We start from the raw sequence: 24,254 nt of genomic DNA on the forward strand, positions 1-24,254 counted from the left end.
ACACTCAGAGACTGTGTTGCATTAGTTGTCTTGATCAGTAACTTGCATTTAACACAGGAGTAACAGTGCAAAAAGAAATGTGAATCAAGCACTCTTTTAAGTGAGCAGAATCAGCTCTTAAGAGTTGCGTGTAAACCCTGGATCCGATGTAAATCCTCCAAATTAAAACTAGAAATAAATATTACAATTTTCTTTAAAGAGAAAAAAATAAAAATAACATCTTTTAAGGGGGGGGGGGGGGGGGGGGCAATGTCTTGTAAATTTCTCAAAGGGGTGGCCCACTGCCTAAGACTTTGAAAATCACTGAACTAGAGGCATGTCAGAAACCTTACAGACAGGAAAAGGGGAAAACTTTCCGGAGCATCCCAGGGGCGGGAATTTTTTTTCTTCAAATAAACCTTTGACAAGCATACAGAATTCGTAAAAGACTATTGTAAAGCATGGCGTCTTGCAGTCATGTCTTTCTATTTCAAAGCTCAGGAGGTTGTTCTCAATTTAATTTTACTTTAAAGGTAAGTTAAACCCAAATTGTTTCTTTCATGATTTAGATAGAGCATGCAGTTTAAAGCAACTTTCTAATATATTTCTATTATCAATGTTTCTTCGTTCTCTTGCTGTCTTTATTTGAAAAAGCAAGAATCTAAGCTAAGGAGCCGGCCCATTTTTTATTCAGCACTCTGGACATCGCTTACTGATTGGTAGCTACATTTAGCCACCAATCAGTAAGCACAACCCAGGTGCTGAACCAAAAATGGGCCAGCTTCTAAGCTTACATTCTTGCTTTTCAAATAAAAATAGCAAGAGAACGGGGGCGAAGCCTACACTCAATGCGGCTGGATGCATCTCATTGAAGCTCTCTGAGCCTGAATCTATTTTTACAAGTTAAATATAGCCATCCTTTAATATTTATTACCCTGCATTATATATTCATCAAGGTGAGCAGATATTTTCTAAGAGCTGATGTTTTGATTGAGTTTATGCCTATGTTCTTTAAGTCAGCTACGGGACAAGCTTGCTATTAGGATTGGAAGCCATTTTTGCAACTACGCAGCAATTTGTGAAACAGAAAAACAGAAAGAGATCCTGAATAGGCTATGGAACGTAGGTCTGGGGCTGCCGCGCTATTACCGCCCCCCCCCACCCGAACTCTGGGGTTAAGATATGCTTAAGTAGGATAACAGTTGAGGGAAGTCACCAGTTGTTTAATTGGGCCTGCTCCAAATGGAGATTTTAAGCTCAGACTTCTACGCTACATAGTCTGGACAGTATACTGCTACGTATATCTTGATAATGGAGGCACTGGAAAAATGGGAGCATACAGTAACCAGCCTGCTGCAACACCACTTTTAGAGTCTAGAGGAAGAGCTCTGTAAGATTCTTAAGCTGCATGGAGCCCTTGTGCTACCGACGGGGGCACATACTTGTGCTCAACCAACTAATCAGATAATGCCGGACAATGCAATGGTCCCCCACCTCTGTAGCCCGATGGACACGATCCACAGATGGAGAATCTACACTTTCCTCAGCTTTGATCTGGGAGAATCTAGGTTACAATATGGAGCCGTGTGGCCGGGAAAACCCTAGATCTAAATATGTTGAGAGAGTGAATATCAGAGGAGAGGTGGGTTCCCGGGGGGTAGCTCGAGCAATTCAAAGTAAGCTACCTCTAGTTTGGACACAGCGGTTTGGAGCTCTGGCACTAAGTAAAATATCTTTATTGTGGCTGGACATAGCTGCTGGCGACATGGTCAGGACAGATCGAGATAGCTACTACATCAGAGCAGAACTTTTCACAGTCTCACTACGCAAACCCGCTCTGATGACCCGCAGGGACCAGAGTCAGTTAACATCCCAACAAGTCAGAGCTTCCAGATCTTGGAGTGAACATTTTTCCCACTCAAGGAGTCATGTGCAAGACAGAGAGCTGTGACTCGAGCGACGGGGTGTGGGATAGTCAGATGGAGAGATCTGGGTCTACTATACCTTACTGTAGGTAAATCTTTAATCCTAAAGATAGTCCCTTTAGTGGCCACTTTGTGTGACTTTGCTGGGCAAGAGACTTGGGTGAAATGCAGAACCTTTTTATGCCGCTAATGGACTTTTATCTACATAGAGACAATTGAAAATGTGCATACCTTTTATGCATAAAATCTAGTGCCTATTTCTATATTCTAATTTTCATATGTGCAGTAGTATTGTTGTTCTTGTTTGGGTGTTGTCCCTGGGCCCTTATGTGAATATAGATAATATATTTGTCTGTTACTCACCTAATCTCACTGTGGGCTGTTAATGACCGTCGTTTACCTTTTTACCTTATCATTTATAGCCAGCAAACTTCTTAAGCTAGAATACAATCAGCAAATGTCTTTTTTTTTATATATCGTTATAATACAACTACGTTTTTTTCCACATGTTTAAGGAGCATAATTGTTTTGTTATTATCGCATACAAAGAGCCCTACCTTTGTTTTCGAGAGGTGTCAGGCACAATCAGATGTTTTGGAGTTGGATTATAGGGGTGGTACTACTAATAGGACAATACAAATTTGCAAACTACCACAAGTTCTATTTATGTAAAGGTTTAACTAGTCCCATAGGTGCAGACTGTGCATCCTACCTCATGAAATGACTAATCAAGCTAATTCCCACATTGTTATTGTTTAATGCCTAAAGGATACTATTTGAGCCACAATAGGTTCTACCCACACTCCTCCTCTACTGGTGGTGTGCTATCTGCGGCCGGGGTGGTGCATCATTAGTATTATTGAATTCCCACCTAACAGTCTTTAGTTGGTATAAGTTGGTATTGAACACTCTTTGATAAATATTTGTTCCGCTCAGTGCTTGATTGTATAACTGTGATACACAGTAGACTGGTTTCTTAATATCCCCACCTAAATAAACATGCATTTCTTTTGAAATTGTTATCCCAAGCCCATCAGGACACAATAATACGCTCTATGAATTCGCTCTTACATAACACCTACTATGTCCAAGTAAGTTTTTTTACAAATAGCAATGATGATTCCATCCACCACCAATTTGTTATCATACTTGTCAGCTCCTACTATAATAATATCAGTGGCTATTTTATTGAAATACTTGTGCTACGGTCCAAGAGTGACCGATTCAATTGCTAGTTTACCTCTTCTCTGTGTTAGAAGCTGCTTAGGTAGTTCCAAGAGTGGCATCTGGTTTAATAGAGGTATGTTATCTAGGTTAAAAAAAAAAAAAGAGGTTTTACCTATTTATGACTATACCTTGATGTAATTGATATTCTTGTTTATACATTTGTGGTAGCACATATATATTATTGGAAGGTTAATTCTATTCCATTGTTTTGGTACAGCACAGTCATAAAATGAAGTAACTGAAGCTCACACCTGTCATTAATGTTTCTACTGCTTAGGTTTTGAGTGAATCTAATGACGGTTTTTGCTCATCATGTTGTTTTTTTTTTCTGTTTTGTCCTTGTCATACCATGCACATGTAATTGAGGTGTCTAATGTCCCCCCCTGTAACCAATTGGGACGAATGTGTTTTTATGCATGTATGTACAACATTGTTACCTAAATAAAAATATATATAAAAAAAAAGAAAAAAAATAGTAAGAGAACAAAGAAAATTTTATAATAGGAGTAAATTAGAAAGTTGCTTAAAATTACCTGTTCTATCTGATTTATGGAAGAAGAAAAAAATTGGGTTGAGTAACCCTTTAATATTTTTTTAAAGATGTCTGTTGTGCAGATAGATGTTAGTGTAAATATAGAGGGATTTTTTTTCCTGGTTCATTTGTTTGTTTTGTAAGGAGTTTAATGTGTTTTTGTGATCCATGGCCCTTGACAGCATAAATGAACAGATATGACAGAGGAAGTAAATGGTTACTTGACAGATGCACCAAAATTCATTGTAAAGGAGATACAAGTCTGTTTGAATTCTGTACATTTTAGTTGTGATGTTCCAGGGGTTTATTGAATCTAGCCACGATTGTTAGGTATGGGGGTAATACTGAATTTAGCCACGTTAGTTATCTGTGGTGGTTTTTTACAGACAATTAATCCAACAGAAAAATATCCTATGATAAAATAGGTGTACAGCTTAGCTGATTGAAAAGAACAATTCAGAAAAGGCATCACACATTGCACATTGCAGTGGCTATGAATTACTATAACACAAATTGCTTACTTCAATTCCCCAGGTGGGGTGAATGATTATTCCCATAGCCATTCTTTGCTGCAAGACACGCCATGTAGTGCCGGGGTATCTCACAACAGAGGAAGAGCCCGATGGAAGTTCCAAACCAAATATCTGTGCAAGAAAAAAATACTAGACCAGCTCAAATTCCTCCAAAATATAAAATCCACTTTATTGAAAACATTGTAAAAAAGTTCACAGCTGATAAAACAAGATAGTCTGACAACAAGCTACCCTCTGAGAGCCTCTCTGATGTGTTTTGTGTGTAGCCCGTAATCATAGGTATCAGGTATGAGGATGGAGTGAGTTTATATATACAATCTCAAAACCTGATTGGTTATTAGCACCTTGCGTCACTGAAATTTGTTACATACACACAATGTTCATTTGCACCTCAGTTATAATGTTGCTTGTGGATACATACCATACATGATATAACATTGATATCCATTGTGAGAATTATACAAATTGAATTTTTTTAACCAATACACTGTAAACATATGCAAACATTAGATACTACAGTTCCCATGCAAGATGGTATATATCTCAATTCTATTACTTGTAAATGATGTAAATGATAAAAAAAGGATAAAAATTACAGAAAAATTATTTTTGCTTCTAATACAAAATAACAATTAATGTACAATATATATATATATACCACAATGCTATGTTTGAGGATTATGCTAGCTCCAATACACAACAGAAAAACAACAGAATTACTGGAGCAACTAGGCTGGATACCAGTAATGAGTCAGATATAGGAATGTTAGAACTGACTTTTTTTACGATCCCCAGGAAAAACCCGAAGTGGGTGGGGGAGAGAACAGAGAGGCAGAGCGAGGTATAAATTATATATACAGAACTAGCTGATGGGAGACAAGCTACAATAGCTGCAAATGTTATAAACTTGTCAGGAGAGAGTTTAAATGATATAAAATAACAGAAGTTAAAAGAGGTTTAAAGACCGCTGCTTCATAACCTGTCCGCCTGCTCTGAGGCGGCGGACAGAAATCGTCAGGAATCAACCCGATTGAATACGATTGGGTTGATTGACACCTCCTGCTAATGGCCAATCTGCAGGGGGCGGCATTGCACCAGCAGTTCACAAGAACGGCTGGTGCAATGATAAATGCTGAGAGCGTATGTTGTCAGCATTTATTGATGTGCAGCGGACATGATCCGCTATATCGGATCATGTCCGCTCGCCCTTACATAAATAGGCCCCCAAGTATTAAATCTGGGCCTAAATCTTAATCCATCATCTAACTTTGATCCTTTGATTTAACATTGAGGAGACACTTCTCTGGTGATGAAAGTCAACAAACTGTAAGATATGTATGCAGCAGACAACACAAATACTTGTGGTACGTTTTGTGAAAAATGTACCCTTTCCGACATGATTGCCATGATGGCTGAGAGCGAAAGCTGTGTTTCCCATTGATAAGTTTTGTCACATAGTAGGATAGTAAGTACTGTTACCAAAATATCTACATTTAATCTGGTACATAGTAGGGGTAATGCACTTGAATTATTTTATTCTAGTGTTAAAAGAGAGCTCACTAAGTTATACCTGAGTGAAACTGGAAAATGTCTAAATAATCTTTCCAGGAAGCAACATGTTGATCTGTTTTTTTTTAAATTGGATAAATTTGGCAGTTTGGTCATTATACTAAAATCTACCTATGTGGCTGAAGCTCTAAGACAGCTAGAGGACAAAGAGACTTATCAGAGACTAGATGGAGATCCCAATGAAAATTTTCAGAAACAGATTGGACAAATAATAGATGAGGCCTTAATCAAAGGCTCCATAGATTTGAGTACAGCTAATTCCTTGCAAGTGGAACATTTCAGGACTCTTTTATGTCATCACTTTCCCAAGGTGCATAAGTCCCTTGTCAATGTAAAAGGATGACCTATAGTGTCAGGGACCACATATTGCAACCATTATTTTTGCAAATATGGAATTACCCGAGATACTAAGCACCTTCTTAATTTGATGTCAAGGGAGTCCTGGAACAATCAATACACTTGGCTAATGATACACCTGGTTTCACTGTACACGTCTATTCCACATAAATGAGACATTGAGGCCATACATTTTTTCATTGAAAGAGATCTGGACTTGTCCCCAGTAGTTGTTGTCAGTAGTAGAATATCTTCTAAATCTAGAACATCATTTTTATGCATTTTAGGGCAACTTCTATCTTCAGAGGTGCCGGACAGCACTGGGGGTCAAATGTCCCCCCTCTTGCACCAACCTATTTTTGGGTTGGTGGGAGCTGTCCCATATCTATGGAGATCGAGATCCCGATATAAATAAGGTTGTATTTTTTCATTGATTCATTGATGACCACTTATATATATGGCTAGGATCAGAACAAGAGGCCTTGATGTTTGTTAATTTTATGAATGATAATTCTATTGGTCTTAAATTTACCAGCCATTTCAGAAGACTGAAATTAACTAACTAGATTTCACTCTAACAGGAGATTTGAGTATAGGGATGATTGTTAGTAGGGTGTATAGAAAACCAATTACCAAAAATTAAATTTTGCACGCTACTTGCAATCATCCAAGACTCGTTTCACGTGATATTACTAAGGGGCAATTCCTCCATATAAAGAGGAACTGCTCAGACAAGAGGGACTATGACAGAGAACGTGTTACCCTTAGACGACAATTGACAGACAGAGCATACCCTAGATCAGTTATAACAAGAGCAAAAACAGAAGTGGGTGATCTGGATGAAGTTTACTACTTATGGACACACATAGGAGAAAGAGAGTAAATACCTCTTAGATTACATTTATCACCAAATAAAGCAATCAGTATTTTCAAAAATGTGACATAGTATGAAAACATTTCTCAATAATACTGGCAGATGAAAAGCTACAGAATTTAGTAAAAGCAGGCTGTCATTTCAGGTCTTTGGATAACTTTTTATCTCCCACTAAACTTTCCTATCTTAAGTGCTACAAGGTCATGGATTAGGGGAAAAGGAACATACAGGTACAGTAGTTGTAGGCCTGTGATTATAGCCAGGTTGGGAGTACTTTTAAATCCTATGCAACAGGCATGACCTATGACACCACTCAATGTATTAAATATTGATTTGAGTAAACTTTTGTACGTGGGTCTCACTAACAGGGAAGTGAGATCCCACATACTGTATGTGAACAATTTAACAACACCAGGCATGACAGGGAAAGTTCAGCAATGTCTAAAAAATTTATATACACATTAGAAAATTTTTACAACGTTCAGATGGCAAGTAACTGAAAATATTAGAATCCCTACTAGAGGAGGCGACAGGGTTCAAGTATTTATATATAGGGAAATGTTATGGATTTTGAAACTTAAGGGGACACTGAACCCAATTTTTTTCTTTAATGATTCAGATAGAGCATGACGCTTTAAGCAACTTTCTAATTTACTCCTATTATCAATTTTTCTTTGTTCTCTTGCTATCTTTATTTTAAAAGCAGGAATGTAAATCTTAGCAGCCATCCCATTTTAGGTTCAGCACCATGGATAGCGCTTGCTTATAGGAGGCTTACATTTACCCACCAATCAGAAAGCATAACCCAGGTTCTCAACCAAAAATGGCCGGCTCCTATGCATCACATTCCTGCTTTTTAAATAAAGATAGCAAGAGAACAAAGGAAAATTGATAACAGGAATAAATTAGAAAGTTGCTTAAATTTGCATACTCTATCTGAATCATGAAAGAAAAAAAAATGGGTTTAGTGTCCCTTTAATACTTACCTCCCGAGAGGTTTAAATTCCCAACATGATATGATTAATTTTTCTGCCCCTCATTGTTTTTTTCTATACATTTGTTCACATCTACATTTTTGCTTTTCCTCAGTAAAAACAGTCACCTAGATTACGAGTTTTGCGGTAACAGGGGTGCGGTGCTAACGAGCAGTTTTCCCTCACCGCTCACTTGCAGACAATGCTGGTATTACAGGTTTTTAGAAACCTGGTGTTAGCCGCAGAAAGTGAGCGGAGAGCAAAATTTTGCTCCACATCTCACCTCAATGCCAGCACTGCTTACGGTAGCGGTGAGCTGGCTAAACGTGCTCATGCACGATTTCCCCATAGGAATCAATGGGGGAGAGCCGGCTGGAAAAAAACCTAACACCTGCAAAAAGCAGCGTTCAGCTCTTAACGCAGCCCCATTGATTCCTATGGGGAAATACATTTTATGCTTACACCTAACACCCTAACATGAATCCCAAGTCTAAACACCCTTAATCTTACATTTATTAACCCCTAATCCGCCGCACCCGACATCACCGACACTTACATTATATTATTAACCCCTAATCTGCTGCTCCGGACACCGCCGCCACCTACATTATACTTATTAACCCCTAATCTGCCACCCCCAATGTCGCCGCAACCTACCTACACTTATTAACCCCTAATCTGCCGCCCCCAATGTCGCCGCCACTTTAATAAAGTTATTAACCCCTAAACCTAAGTCTAACCCTAACCCTCCCTAACTTTAATATAATTTAAATAAATCTAAATAAAATAACTACAATTAACTAAATTATTCCTATTTAAAACTAAATACTTACCTATAAAATAAACCCTTACGCCTAGATTTAGAGTTTTGCGTTAGAAGGGGTGCGTTAGCTACGCGTGTTTTTTTTCCCCTGCACCTTTTAAACAACGCTGGTATTTAGAGTTCTCTGAAGGGCAGCGTTAGGCTCCAAAAAGGGAGCGTACAGGCATATTTACCGCCACTGCAACTCTCAATACCAGCAGTGCTTACGGACGCGGCCAGCTTCAAATACGTGCTCGTGCACGATTCCCCCATAGGAAACAATGGGGCAGTTTGAGCTGGAAAAAAACCTAACACCTGCAAAAAAGCAGCGTTCAGCTCCTAACGCAGCCCCATTGTTTCCTATGGGGAAACACTTCCTAAGTCTGCACCTAACACCCTAACATGTACACCGAGTCTAAACACCCCTTACCTTACACTTATTAACCCCTAATCTGCTGCCCCCGCTATCGCTGACCCCTGCATATTATTTTTAACCCCTAATCTGCCGCTTTGTACACCGCCGCAACCTATGTTATCCTTATGAACCCCTAATCTGCTGCCCCTAACACCGCCGACCCCTATATTATATTTATTAACCCCTAATCTGCCCCCCCAACGTTGCCGCTACCTACCTACACTTATTAACCCCTAATCTGCCGACCGGATCTCACCACTACTGATCGGAACAGCCAATAGAATGCAAGCTCAATCTGATTGGCTGATTGGATCAGCCAATCCGATTGAACTTGAATCTGATTGGCTGATTCAATCAGCCAATCAGATTTTTCCTACCTTAATTCCGATTGGCTGATAGAATCCTATCAGCCAATCGGAATTCGAGGGATGCCATCTTGGATGACGTCCCTTAAAGGAACCTTCATTCGTCGGCTAGTCGTCGAGAGAAGAGGATGTTCCGCGCCGGAGGTCTTGAAGATGGAGCCGCTCCTCGTCGGATGGATGAAGATAGAAGATTCCGCTTGGATGAAGATGTTTGCCGGTCCGAATCTAGGATGAAGACTTCGGAGCCTCTTCTGGGCCTCTTCTTGCCGGATAGGATGAAGACTTCGGACCCTCTTCTGGACGGATCGGTGATACCCGGCGTGGTGAAGATAAGGTAGGAAGATCTTCATGGGATTAGTGTTAGATTTTTTAAGGGGGGTTTGGGTTAGATTAGGGGTATGTGGGTGGTGGGTTGTAATGTGTGTGGGGGGTTATTGTATGTTTTTTTACAGGCAAAAGAGCTGTTTTCTTTGGGGCATGCCCCGCAAAAGGCCCTTTTAAGGGCTGGTAAAGTAAAAGAGCTGTAAAATTTTTATTTTAGAATAGGGTAGGGCATTTTTTTTATTTTGGGGGGCTTTGTTATTTTTTTAGGGGGCTTAGAGTAGGTGTAATTAGTTTAAAATTCTTGTAATCTTTTTTTATTTTTTGTAATTTAGTGTTTGTTTTTTTTGTAATTTAGTGTTTTGTTTTTTTGTAATTTAGTTTAGTTGATTTAATTGTAGATAATTGTAGGTAGTTTATTTAATTAATTTATTGATAGTGTAGTGTTAGGTTTAATTGTAACTTAGGTTAGGATTTATTTTACTGGTAATTTTGTAATTATTTTAACTAGGTATCTATTAAATAGTTATTAACTATTTAATAGCTATTGTACCTAGTTAAAATAAATACAAAGTTGCCTGTAAAATAAATATAAATCCTAAAATAGCTACAATATAATTATTATTTATATTGTAGCTATATTAGGGTTTATTTTACAGGTAAGTATTTAGCTTTAGACTTAGCTTTAGGGGTTAATACATTTATTAGAGTAGCGGCGAGGTCCGGTCGGCAGATTAGGGGTTAATACTTGAAGTTAGGTGTCGGCGATGTTAGGGAGGGCAGATTAGGGGTTAATAAAATTTATTATAGGGTTTTTGAGTCGGGAGTGAGGCGGATTAGGGGTTAATACATTTATTATAGTAGCGGTGAGGTCCGGTCGGCAGATTAGGGGTTAATAAGTGTAAGTAGGTAGCAGCGATGTTGGGGGGGGCATATTAGGGGGTAATAAATATAATATAGGGGTCGGCGGTGTTAAGGGCAGCAGATTAGGGGTACATAGGGATAATGTAGGTGGCGACGGTGTGCGGTCGGCAGATTAGGGGTTAAAAAATTTTATTAGAGTGGCGGCGATGTGGGGGGACCTCGGTTTAGGGGTACATAGGTAGTTTACGGGTGTTAGTGTACTTTAGAGCACAGTAGTTAGGAGCTTTATGAACCGGCGTTAGCCCATAAAGCTCTTAACTCCTGACTTTTTCCTGCGGCTGGAGTCGTGTCGTTAGAGTTCGAACGCTCACTTCAACCAAGACTCTAAATACCAGCATTAGAAAGATCCCATTGAAAAGATAGGATACGCAATTGACGTAAGGGGATCTGCGGTATGGAAAAGTCGCGGCTGGAAAGTGAGCGCTAGACCCTTACCTACAAGACTCTAAATACCAGCGGTAGGCCAAAACCAGCGTTAGGACCCCCTAACGCTGGTTTTGACGGCTAACGCAGAACTCTAAATCTAGGCGTAAGATAGCTACAATATAACTAATAGTTACATTGTAGCTAGCTTAGGATTTATTTTTATTTTACAGGCAACTTTGTATTTATTTTAACTAGGTAGAATAGTTATTAAATTGTTATTAATGACGATTTAATAGCTATCTAGTTAAAATAAAGACAAATTTACCTGTAAAATAAAACATAACCTATGTTACAATTACACCTAACACTACACTATAATTAAATTAATTCCCTAAAATAAATACAATTAAATACAATCATCTAAAGTACGAAAAAACAAACACTAAATTACAGAAAATAATAAAATAATTACAAGTTTTTTAAACTAATTACACCTAATCTAATCCCCCTAATAAAATAAAAAAGCCCCCCAAAATAATAAAAAGCCCTACCCTATACTAAATTACAAATAGCCCTTAAAAGGGCCTTTTGCGGGGCATTGCCCTAAAGTAATCAGCTCTTTTACCTGTAAAGAAAAGTACAATACCCCCCCAACATTAAAACCCACCACCTACACACCCAACCCTACTCTAAAACCCACCCAATACCCCCTTAATAAAACCTAACACTAACCCCTTGAAGATCACCCTACCTTGAGAAGTCTTCACCCAACCGGGCAGAAGTCCTCAATGAAACCGAGCGAAGTGGTCCTCCAGACGAGCAGAAGTCTTCATCCAGGCGGCATCTTCTATCTTCATCCATCTGATGCGGAGCGGTTCCATCTTCAATACATCCGACGCGGAGCATCCTCTTCAAACGACGTCCAACTGAAGAATGAAGGTTCCTTTAAATGACGTCATCCAAAATGACGTCCCATCAATTCCGATTGACTGATAGAATTCTATCAATTCTATCAGCCAATCGGAATTAAGGTAGAAAAAATCCTATTGGCTGATGCAATCAGCCAATAGTATTGAGTTTGCATTCTATTGCCTTATCCAATCAGCTAATAGAATGCCAGCTCAATCCTATTGGCTGATTGAATCAGCCAATAGGATTGAACTTCAATCCTTTTCGCTGATTGCATCAGCTAATAGGATTTTTTCTACCTTAATTCCGATTGACTGATAGAATTCTATTAGCCAATCGGAATTGAAGGGGCGGCATCTTGGATGACGTCATTTAAAGTAACCTTCATTCTTCAGTTGGACGTCATTTGAAGAGGATGCTCCGCGTCGGATGTCTTGAAGATGGAGCTGCTCCGCGCGGGATGGATGAAGATAGAAGATGCCGCCTGGATGAAGACTTCTGCCCATCTGGAGGACCTCTTCTTCCCGGCTTGGATGAAGACTTCTGCCCACTCTGGAGGACCACTTTGCCCGGCTTCATTAAGGACTTTGGCCCGGTTGGGTGAAGACTTCTCAAGGTAGGGTGATCTTCAAGGGGTTAGTGTTAGGTTTTCTTAAGGGGGCATTGGGTGGGTTTTAGAGTAGGGTTGGGTGGGTGGGTGGTGGGTTTTAATGTTGGGGGGGTATTGTAGGATAGGGCTTTTTTTATTTTGTGGGCTTTTTTATTTTGTTAGGGGATTAGAGTAGGTGTAATTAGTTTAAAATTCTTGTAATTATTTTATTATTTTCTGTAATTTAGTGTTGTTTTTTTTTCCATACTTTAGATACGTTTTTTAAATTGTAATTAATTGTATTTAGTTTAGGTAATTAATTTAATTATAGTGTAGTGTTAGGTGTAATTGTAACATAGGTTAGGTTTTATTTTACAGCTAAATTTGTCTTTATTTTAGCTAGGTAGTTATTAAATAGTTAATAACTATTTAATAACTATTGTACCTAGTTAAAATAAATACAAAGTTGCCTGTAAAATAAAGTATTTAGTTTTAAATAGGAATAATTTAATAAATGATAGTAATTTTATTTAGATTTATTAAAATTATTTTTCAGTTAGGGGGTGTTAATTTTAGGGTTAGACTTAGTTTTAGGGGTTAATAACTTTATTATAGTGGTGGCGACGTTGGGGGCGGCAGATTAGGGGTTAATAAATGTAGGTAGGTGTCGGCGATGTTAGGTCAGACAGATTAGGGGTTAATAATATTTAACTAGTGTTTGCGAGAGTGCGGCGGTTTAGGGGTTAATATATTTATTATAGTGGCAGCGATGTCCGGTTCGGCAGATTAGGGGTTAAAAAATGTATTTTAGTGTTTGCGATTTGGGGGGGCCTAAATTAGGGGTTAATAGGTAGTTTATGGGTGTTAGTGTACTTTTAAGCACTTTAGTTAAGAGTTTTATGCTATGGTGTTGTAGTGTAAAACTCTTAACTACTGACTTTTAAATGCGATACCAGGCTTGACAGGAGAGGGTCTACCGCTCACTTTTGGTTAGACTCGTAAAACTGGCGCTATGCAAGTCCCAATGAAAATATAGGATACGCAATTGACGTAAGGGGATTTGCTGTATTTCTGGCCAAAAAAGTGAGCGGTGAGCCTGTCATTTCAAGACTCGTAATACCAGCGGGCATTAAAAAGCAGCGTTGGGACCTCTCAATGCTGCTTTTTAACCCTAACGCACAACTCGTAATCTAGCCGAGTATGTTTTGAGTGTGTAACCACACACCCTATTCATAGGGGAAGTGATATAGGCATGACAGGCAACAATCGAACTGTATTCGATTGCAAAGTTATAGCCAGAACATATTCAAACATCTAAACATAACATAGTCACTATTTGGGTACTGTGTACCACTTTCTTTCTATTTTTTTATACTTTAGTAAGCTATGCAGCCATAATAGACTTATTTGGGTGTAAATAAATAACACGCTTCAGTAAGCTGTGCAGCTTCAGATTTATTTGTCTGTACATTATTAACAACACAGAGGAGTCTATTTAAATAAGAGATGTTATGACGAATATGAGTGGTAGGGCACTGATACTGTAATCCTCAAACATATCGTTGTGGTATATATATGGTGTGTTATGTATACATATATAAATATAACAGTTATGTGTATATATATATATATATATATATATATATATATATATATATATATATATATATAACAGTCATTGGTGGTACAGCACTCTCAGTAACAATTAGAAAAAAATCTTCTGCCCAGGGTGCGCTTAAAATACATGTGTACAGTTCAAGAAAGAAAAAGGCACTCACCGTGTCTTGAATTCTCATTCCTTTTATTATAGTGACATTTCGTGTTTTATCCCATTTTCAAACCAACAGCAAACAGAGATGCATTACTTACCAAACTTAAATACAAGCCTAATGCCCACTCGCAGAGCTATCCGTGGCGAACCGGAAATCACAGCAATCACGTGGTATATCTCCACGTCATGTGTTGCTATGGAGACCCGGATGCCGCATGGTAGCCGATTGTGAAGTTAAAAACATTCAAAACATTAAAAACAAGAAGAAGATAGATATACTATGCATTTAGCTACACAATAAATTATAGTATGTAAGCCTGTGAAGGGTAATGCCGCAAATCCACAATTAACGATAACAGCATGCATGCTCTCCTATACATCACATTGGTCCAGGCTTCACCAATCACGTAAGGGTATAGAGCCGGCGCCCAAGAATAAATAAACAAAAAACAGCTGAGTGTCAAAGCGTACATCGCTAATACAGATACAATTGTTGCTATTGCCGAATATTGATGCACAATTGCATACAAGTATATTCATGCTGATCTCAAAACTTAACCCCAAGTTCCCATAAATCTATCTATATAATAGTATTGCATGTGTTAAACGAAAAAAGAAAATAGCAAATGAACAAGGGAGCATATAGAAAAACACAATTCCAGCTACAAATCTTGTATGCAGCAACTAAATAAATAAACAGTAGGTTGCATAGCGTTATATACCTAGAACATCCTATTAACAGCCCACAAAAATATTGTTTCAAGCATTATTATCATGATAATTATATACAGATAAAGTATGTTAATGTATATTGCTAGTTGGCACCGAATCTTTTTCTGGAAAAAGTTCCATACAAACGTTTCTTAGAAAATAGAAAATATTTGGATAAACAATTATCAGCAAAGATATGTAGAAATCATATAGACCGATAATATGAATAGATCATAAGGGATGTTTATGAGCAAATTCCATACATGGATACATGTGGATGGCATCGGTATATGATCAATAATTATATATTTAAGATCAAATACTTTATGATTGGCATGTGTGAAGTGCCTAGCCACAGGCTGATCTGATGTGCCTTTCTCGATGGCCATTCTAATGGCCGATCGATGGTACGTCATCCTCGTTCGGAGATCGTCTATAGTCTTTCCAATGTAAAATAATCCACACACACAGTGCAGGAGATATATTATAAACTGTGTGGTACAGGTCACCCTGTGTTTTATCTCATATTTCATCTTGGAGTACGGATGTCTGAAGATTTTTCCAGTGGACAGACCTCCACAGGTGGTACAACCTAAACAACGATAACACCCTGGTTTGGCTTGGAGCCAGGTGTCTTTAATGTAGCACTTTCTTGGATCAGTTTGGATCAATTGATCTCTTAGAGATCTGGCTCTACGGTATCCAATCCTAGGTGGAGGGAACTTGATAGGGGCTTCCGGTGGGAGGTGCTGTCCTGGAGAAAGCAGGCCGAGCTTTAGCGTGCTGCATCGACAGCTCCTGAACCAACTTTTTCCTCCCTGCCATTTCTCCCACTGTTGGTGCGGTTCTGCATCCTAGGGAGCCGGGCGAAGTACATCAAAAGCCCAAGCAGGAAGCCCGTGAGAGCTGAATCTTGGCTCGGTTGCTAGAGCCGCAAGCGGCTTCACCGCAGGAGACTCCTTGTCAGTGGGTCAGACTACCATACTAACTATCTATAATAGAGGATCACATTTTCTTTATTCTCCCCCACTGCTATCTAAGCAGCACTTTCAGCTCTAACCCTGGTGTCTTGTATGGGTAAGAACATAAGTAAGCACAGTAAAGCGGTTCCCTGCCCTAGTATATAGATCAGGGGAGGGACATTTGCACCGCACTCGTTGTGGGACATTGTGGGACATCCTCACCCCCTAGGGTCTGGTACCTCTGCCGACACTCACACCAGCAAGAATCAGTGCGCTGATCTATACAGGCAGACAAGACCTAACACCATACATCTCTACACCTGTGCACTTGGCGCAATACCGTCCTCTGGATAAAGTTTCCTGGATAAAGGCGCTGCTATGCTGCTGTGAAAATCGCCTCTACCAGCATACAGGCGACAGCGGGCACACTTCTCATAAAGATCCTGGACGGGTTCATTACCGCTGCTCTTACCTGGATCCGGCTAAACTTATTGTTGCTTATTGTTGCCTGAGACTGTTACATCATTGGATCGCAAAAGTGCAAGTATACATACCCATGTATGGGGATTTGCTACATGACTCTCTATAACTGCTTTTCTCTCAATTGACTTTTACTTACGTTACCTATATATGTATATGGTTGCACGGATTCAATTCAGCACAGATTAACTGCTATATTCAGTGGAGTGCACATCAATACAGCAGTACTGCTGTAATTTGCTGTTTACCTGCATTTCTTGCTTTACTCCACATCATTTATAAGTACTTTCTACATTTATTTTTTGTATCAGTTTAATATTGTATCCAAATATGGTGCAAGGAGGATAACATAATACTGAGATAGTCTGGATCAAACTACGGGAAATAACTATCCTGGTCTGATACTTACTGAACTTAACTTTGCATAATAGGTGCCGCTCTGGCATTAGAACCCCTCATATTAAGTCTGAAAGTTTCTCAATGCAGCCCATGCCATGGGAAAAAATTGTCTTGCTGCCTCTTCAGTTTATAAATAGTTTATAACCAGCTATCATATATCTCTATTGTACAGTTCTATAATGTTTTGTTATATATACATTTAGTTAGAATGTTTCTGTATGCCTAGAAAATTGTGGTCAGATGATTAGAAGCGTAAACTTGCTACACTTTATTGGCATCTAGCTAACCTTCGTTAACTATGAGATTTCTGGTTGTGTCACGATATATGTATTAATATTAATTCTTGTGCAAGTGACTTATTAAGCCATATTGTTGTTACAGAAAATCTTAGTAGTGATCCTATATTATCTATACCCTTGAAATACTCAGTGGTTCTGTTTTTAAACCTACTTTATAGGCCACTCTATGTTTATTCTATATAGTGATTCTTCACTCAGAATATAGATAGTGATGTCGCAAACATAAAAATTTGGGTTCTCAAACGGCGAACGCAAACTTCCAAAAAAGTTCGCGAACGGGCGAACCAGGTGAACCGCCATAGACTTCAATAGGCAGGCGAATTTTAAAACCCACAGGGACTCTTTCTGGCCACAATAGTGATGGAAAAGTTGTTTCAAGGGGACTAACACCTGGACTGTGGCATGCCGGAGGGGGATCCATGGCAAAACTCCCATGGAAAATGACATAGTTGATGCAGAGTCTGGTTTTAATCCATAAAGGGCATAAATCACCTAACATTCCTAAATTGTTTGGAATAACGTGCTTTAAAACATCAGGTATGATGTTGTATCGATCAGGTAGTGTAAGGGTTACGCCCGCTTCACAGTGCGCAGTGTAGGTGATATACCTGCCCTGACCATGCTTTGCAGACCAGGTATCAGTGGTCAGATGGACCCTTGCCCCAACACTGTGTGCCAGACATGCCATTATAACAGACTTATATGGCTTTGGCGTTGCTTTTTGGTAATTAGAAGGCTGCTAAATGACACTGCGCACCACACGTGTTTTATGCCCAGCAGTGAAAGGGTTAATTAGGGAGCATGTAGGGAGCTTGTAGAGTTAATTTTAGCTTAAGTGTAGTGCAGTAGACAACCCAAAGTATTGATCTAGGCCCATTTTGGTATATTTAATGCCACCATTTCACCGCCAAATGCGATCAAATAAAAAAAAATTGTTCACTTTTTCACAAACTTTAGGTTTCTCACAGAAATTATTTACAAACAATTTATGCAATTATGGCATAAATGGTTGTAAATGCTTCTCTGGGATCCCCTTTGTTCAGAAATAGCAGACTTATATGGCTTAGGCATTGCTTTTTGGTAATTAGAAGGCTGCTAAATGCCATTGCGCACCACACGTGTTTTATGCCCAGCAGTGAAGGGGTGAATTAGGGAGCATGTAGGCAGCTTGTAGAGTTAATTTTAGCTTAAGTGTAGTGTAGTAGACAACCCAAAGTATTGATCTAGGCCCATTTTGGTATATTTAATGCCACCATTTCACCGCCAAATGCGATCAAATAAAAAAAAATTGCTCACTTTTTCACAAACTTTAGGTTTCTCACAGAAATTATTTACAAACAACTTATGCAATTATGGCATAAATGGTTGTAAATGCTTCTCTGGGATCCCCTTTGTTCAGAAATGGCAGACTTATATGGCTTTGGCGTTGCTTTTTGATAATTAGAAGGCTGCTAAATGCCACTGCGCACCACACATGTTTTATTTTCAGCAGTGAAGGGGTTAATTAGGGAGCATGTAGGCAGCTTGTAGAGTTAATTTTAGCTTAAGTGTAGTGTAGTAGACAACCCAAAGTATTGATCTAGGCCCATTTTGGTATATTTCATGCCACCATTTCACCGCCAAATGCAATCAAATTTAACAAAAAACTTAATTTTTTTTCTCAATTTTAGGTTTCTCACTGAAATTATTTACAAACAGCTTGTGCAATTATGGCACAAATGGTTGTAAATGCTTCTCTGGGATCCCCTATGTTCAGAAATAGCAGACATATATGACTTTGGCGTTGCTTTCTGATAATTAGAAGGACGATAAATGCTGCTGGGCATCACACGTGTATTATGGCTAGCAGTGAAGGGGTTAATTAGGTAGTTTGTAGGGAGCTTGCAGGGTTAATTTTAGCTTTAGTGTAGAGATCAGCCTCCCACCTGACACATCAGACCCCCTGATCCCTCCCAAACAGCTCCCTTCCCTCCCCCACCCCACAATTGCCCCCGCCATCTTAAGTACTGGTAGAAAGTCTGCCAGTACTATAATAAAAGTTTTTTAAAAAAATATATATTTTTTATTTTAGCATATTTACATATGCTGTGGTGTAGCATCCCCCCTTAGCCCCCAACCTCCCTGATCCCCCCCAAAACAGCTCTCTAACCCTCCCCATCTGCCTTATTGGCGGCCATCTTGGGTACTGGCAGCTGTCTGCTATTATTTCAGTCAAAAAAGTGTTGTTGTTTTTTAAATGTACACTACTGTTACTCCAGATATGAGTGGTGGCACTGGGAAAGTGGGCACAGTATACTCTGTGAGTCTGACAAACACACTGGCAGGCAGGCAACTGCAATTAGATTACACAGGAAAAAAAAAAAAGCAGACTGATGTTCTAGCCCTAAAAAGGGCTTTTTGTGGTGCTGTCCTTACAGCAGAGATCAGATGAGTCCTTCAGGACTGTAGTGGACACTGAATACACTAGCCTAGCTATCGATTTCCCTATTAAATCAGCAGCAGCTACACTGTCCCTCCTCTCACTAAGAATGCAGCTTCCAGGAGGTGGTAGGGTCTGGGAGGGAGGGTCTGCTGCTGATTGGCTGTAATGTGTCTTCTGACTGTGAGGTACAGGGTCAAAGTTTACTCAATGATGAGGAATAGGGGGCGGACCGAACATCGCATATGTTCGCCGTCCGCGGCGAACGCGAACATGCTATGTTCGCCGGGAACTATTCGCCGGCGAACTATTTACGACATCACTAAATATAGATTTTTAAGATACCTCCATACTACGTCTCTGGGCATGACGCTTCTGCTCTTTTAGTGTTATCTGCAAACTTTGTTTCTAAGGAATTGACATATACGAGCATTGCAGTTTCTCCCCTTATACTACACCCACGACATATTCACTGATTTAATTTATTCATCTCACTAATTTAATCTACTCATTTTTTTTTTATCTACACGCCTACTGCGCGTGTACACGTGTGTATATATATATATATATATATATATATATATGTGTGTGTGTACATGCATATACATGCGTATATACTAATGCACTAATACACCCACAGCATTTTAATCACTTATTTTCTTTCTTTTTTTTTAATTTTTCTCACCCCCTCACCGACTGTACTATAATTACAGCCGTATTAGTTTAGTTTTTACACCAGCACTTAATCATTGTCAGATTTGTTTCCTCACTTTGTACTTCACTCTCTCTCCAGTAGAGTGTGCACTAAAGGAGGAAGGCTGTATCATATATGGACAGATATCTTTTGGCTGCTAAATATAACTCGCCAACCATGCCTGTCAAACAAAAAGACAGAACGAACCGCACCTCAGACATCTTACCTGAAACAGCAAAAAGAGGATATACCCTCAAATTTGGATATTCAACCATTAGTAAACCAGCTGTCAGAGGTTTTTCTTCCTCAATTTGAGCTGTTGCAGTCCAAGTTGGCCAACCTCACGGTTGAGATTAGGCAATTTGCAAACCGAATTAATGAGGTTGAGAACAGAGTCTCTGAAACAGAGGATGCCATAAATGGCCAAGCAACTCAACTGTCTGAGCACACTAAGTATATCAAAACCTTACAAGACCGCGTAACAGATCTTGAGGACCAATCTCGTCGTAATAGTTTAAAGATAGTGGGACTACCAGAGTCTAATGAGTTTAATGATCTTTTATATTTCTCCTCCACTTCTCACCCTCAATTACTTGGCCTTCAACAACAATCCTAGGCGGAGTTGTCCCCTGCAGTGGGAGATCTTTATCAGAAGTTATCAGCGACCAATTCTTCCTTAGGCTGTCGGCTACATGATGTTTGTCTATGTCAAACGTAGTAGTAAATGTTAGTCTTCCATCATGGGTATTGTCCTTCTTAGACTGAAGTAGGGCTTGTTGAGTGGTGCCGAGCATATCCTGCTTAATCCCTTTTAGATGTGTATGTTGATATTTCCTCTGAAGAAACGTCTTCTCCATTTCATCCAGTTGTTTAACCATGGTGGATTTCTCCGAGTTGTTTCTCACAGTCCACTTAAATTGCGAAGTCGGCAATGCTCTTTTTAGAGCTGGAAGATGACAACTCCATGCATGGAGTAGGGAATTCCTATCCGTTTCTTTAGTAAAAAGGGTGGTACATAAGCATCCATTCTTCTTATAAACCCGTATGTCTAGAAAGTCGACTGTGGTTTTACTGTATGTCATCTTAAATTTAAGTGATGTATGGGCCAGATTTAAGGTCTCAAACCAACAAAGCAGATCTTCCTCTGTTCCCTTCCACAATAGGAACAGATCGTCAATGTATCTTTTGAATAGAATGACACCTTTATCAGTGAACAGATTGGTGCCAACTGTCTCAAACTCGGCCATAAATAAGTTGGCATAGGTGGGTGCCACATTTGAACCCATGGCCATTCCAGCTGTCTGAAGAAAGTATTCCTTTTCAAAGCGGAAGTAGTTCATCTCAAGGCACATCGTCAGTAATTCAATAATGGCATCTATTGGCGGGTCAAAATATGGGTACCGAGATAGTTGTCTGGTAACCGCATTGATTCCTTCCGCATGTGGTATGACGGTGTAAAGGCTTGTTACATCCAATGTAACCAGCAAGGTTTCTTCTCTAATATCAGATAACTGTTTGAGTGTATTGATCATTGATCCTGAGTCCAACAGAAATGTGTCCATGTTTCTCACAAGAGGTTGCAACAGATTAGGTGCGAACTAGCCATATACATTAACATGCTTTATCTGTATATAATTATCATGATAATAATACTTGAAACAATATTTTTGTGGGCTGTTAATAGGATGTTCTAGGTATATAACGCTATGCAACCTACTGTTTATTTATTTAGTTGCTGCCTACAAGATTTGGTAGCTTGAATTGTGTTTTTCTATATGCCCCCTTGTTCTTTTGCTATTTTCTTTTTTCGTTTAACACATGCAATACTATTATATAGATAGATTTATGGGAATTTGGGATTAAGTGTTGCGATCAGCATGAATATACTTGTATGCAATTGTGCATCAATATTCGGCAATAGCAACAATTGTATCTGTATTAGCGATGTACGCTTTGACACTCAGCTGTTTTTTGTTTATTTATACTTGGGCGCCGGCTCTATACTCTTACGTGATTGGTGAAGCCTGGACCAATGTGATGTATAGGACAGCATGCATGCTGTTATCGTTAATTGTGGATTTGCAGCATTACCCTTCACAGGCTTACATACTATAATGTATTGTGTAGCTAAATGCTGCAATTCCAACCAGGATTATTACTGAGCAATTCACTCAGATCTATGAAAAATTAGCTAAATTAAAAAGAAAGAATGTTGATCTTACTTTGCAAGGGTCCTATCTATTGGAATATCACCGAAAAAAATATATCTTGAGGGGCTTTATGATCAAAAATGTTCCCACGATAGGCAGAAGTAATCCTGAGTTCTGCCTTAAATGGTGTAGCATATTAAACAAATGTAGCTTGGACTTGGTACTACTTGTTGTGGAAGAAGTCTCCAGATTGTTGTAGATTAATAAAGTGGGGATTATTAAGTATGAGGAAACCAATTTGCAAAAATTGGAATTGGAATCTTATAAGAACTGGATTGGCAAGCTGAAGGAGGATATCAACAAATATGAGGGCGAATTGGTTGCCTTTAAAAATCGAAAACTAGACGATGTAACTAATGACTATAGGAATAGAAGTGTGTATCTATGGCAGTTGAGTCCAGCAGAGAGAACACAATATTGCAGTAATAGACCATGGAGGCAGTGACATAGGCGCAGACCCATGGAGACCCTGGACAGCTCAGGAAATAGCACAGACTCTGATGCCCCGAATGTTAACATCACATCATCTGAGGTTGACAACAGAAGTGGGATGGTCACACGTTCAAAAAACGAGGATGGAAGAGGAACCATACCAGGTGGGGGGGGGGGTTTAAATAGACCACCCAGAGCGCGGAGAAGGGGTCGTGTAAGGAGAACCTAGTAGTGAACCTTAGTCAGTGTGTGCTGTCCCAAGATGAACTTAAGGTCCTCAACACAGGACTATCGTTTATACCCACCACAAGATGCAACGAGTTTGATCTCTTTGTTGATATACAAAAGTTCACATTTGATCCTAATAGCTACAACCCCACGATTAAAACATTTTCCAGACTTCTCATACAGGACTCCACTAGGCTCCATGAAAAAAGCGGCCAATACAGACATAATCTCACACACAGTGAAAGAAATGCTTTAAAGAATCTACATGAGGACTCATCGGTCATAGTGAGGGAGGCCGACAAGGGTGGAGCGATCGTTATCCAGGATTATACTGAGTTCCGGAGAGAAATAATACGACAACTGGAAGATGGTGATACCTACAGGAAACTAAGGGGTGATCCTACTTTGATCTTCAAAAAGAAAATCGACAACATGTTTGAAACCTTACATGACATGGCTTATCTGGATATATATGCCAAACAATATATGACTGTAGAGTATCCACAAATACCAGTCATATATACGTTGCCAAAAATCCACAGGGGTATGGAGTCACTGCCGTGTAGACCAATAGTATCCGCTATAGGGTCCCTCCTGCAACCGATTGCCACCCACCTAGACCATCTGTTACAAGCTCTTGTGAGAAACATGGACACATATCTGTTGGACTCAGGATCAATGATCAATACACTCAAACAGTTATCTGATATTAGAGAAGAAACCTTGCTGGTTACATTGGTTGTAACCAGCCTTTACACCATCATACCACATGAGGAAGGAATCAAGGCGGTTACCAGACAACTATCTCGGTACCCATATGTTGGCCCACCAATAGATGCCATTATTGAATTACTGATAATGTGCCTTGAGATGAACTACTTCCGCTTTGAAAAGGAATACTTTCTTCAGACAGCTGGAACGGCCATGGGTTTGAATGTGGCACCCACCTATGCCAACTTATTTATGGCTGAGTTTGAGACAGTTGGCACCACTCTGTTCACTGATGAAT

General features: G+C 39.4%; 1 protein-coding gene across 1 annotated transcript in view; it reads left to right on the forward strand.

The window, feature by feature from the left end:
* The window catches only part of PDE1C (phosphodiesterase 1C), a 1,522,336-nt gene that overhangs the window by 1,342,354 nt on the left and 155,728 nt on the right, over positions 1–24,254 (forward strand). The window lies entirely within an intron of this gene.

The sequence above is a fragment of the Bombina bombina genome, chromosome 5, assembly GCF_027579735.1.
Source record: "Bombina bombina isolate aBomBom1 chromosome 5, aBomBom1.pri, whole genome shotgun sequence".
Taxonomy (NCBI): domain Eukaryota; kingdom Metazoa; phylum Chordata; class Amphibia; order Anura; family Bombinatoridae; genus Bombina; species Bombina bombina.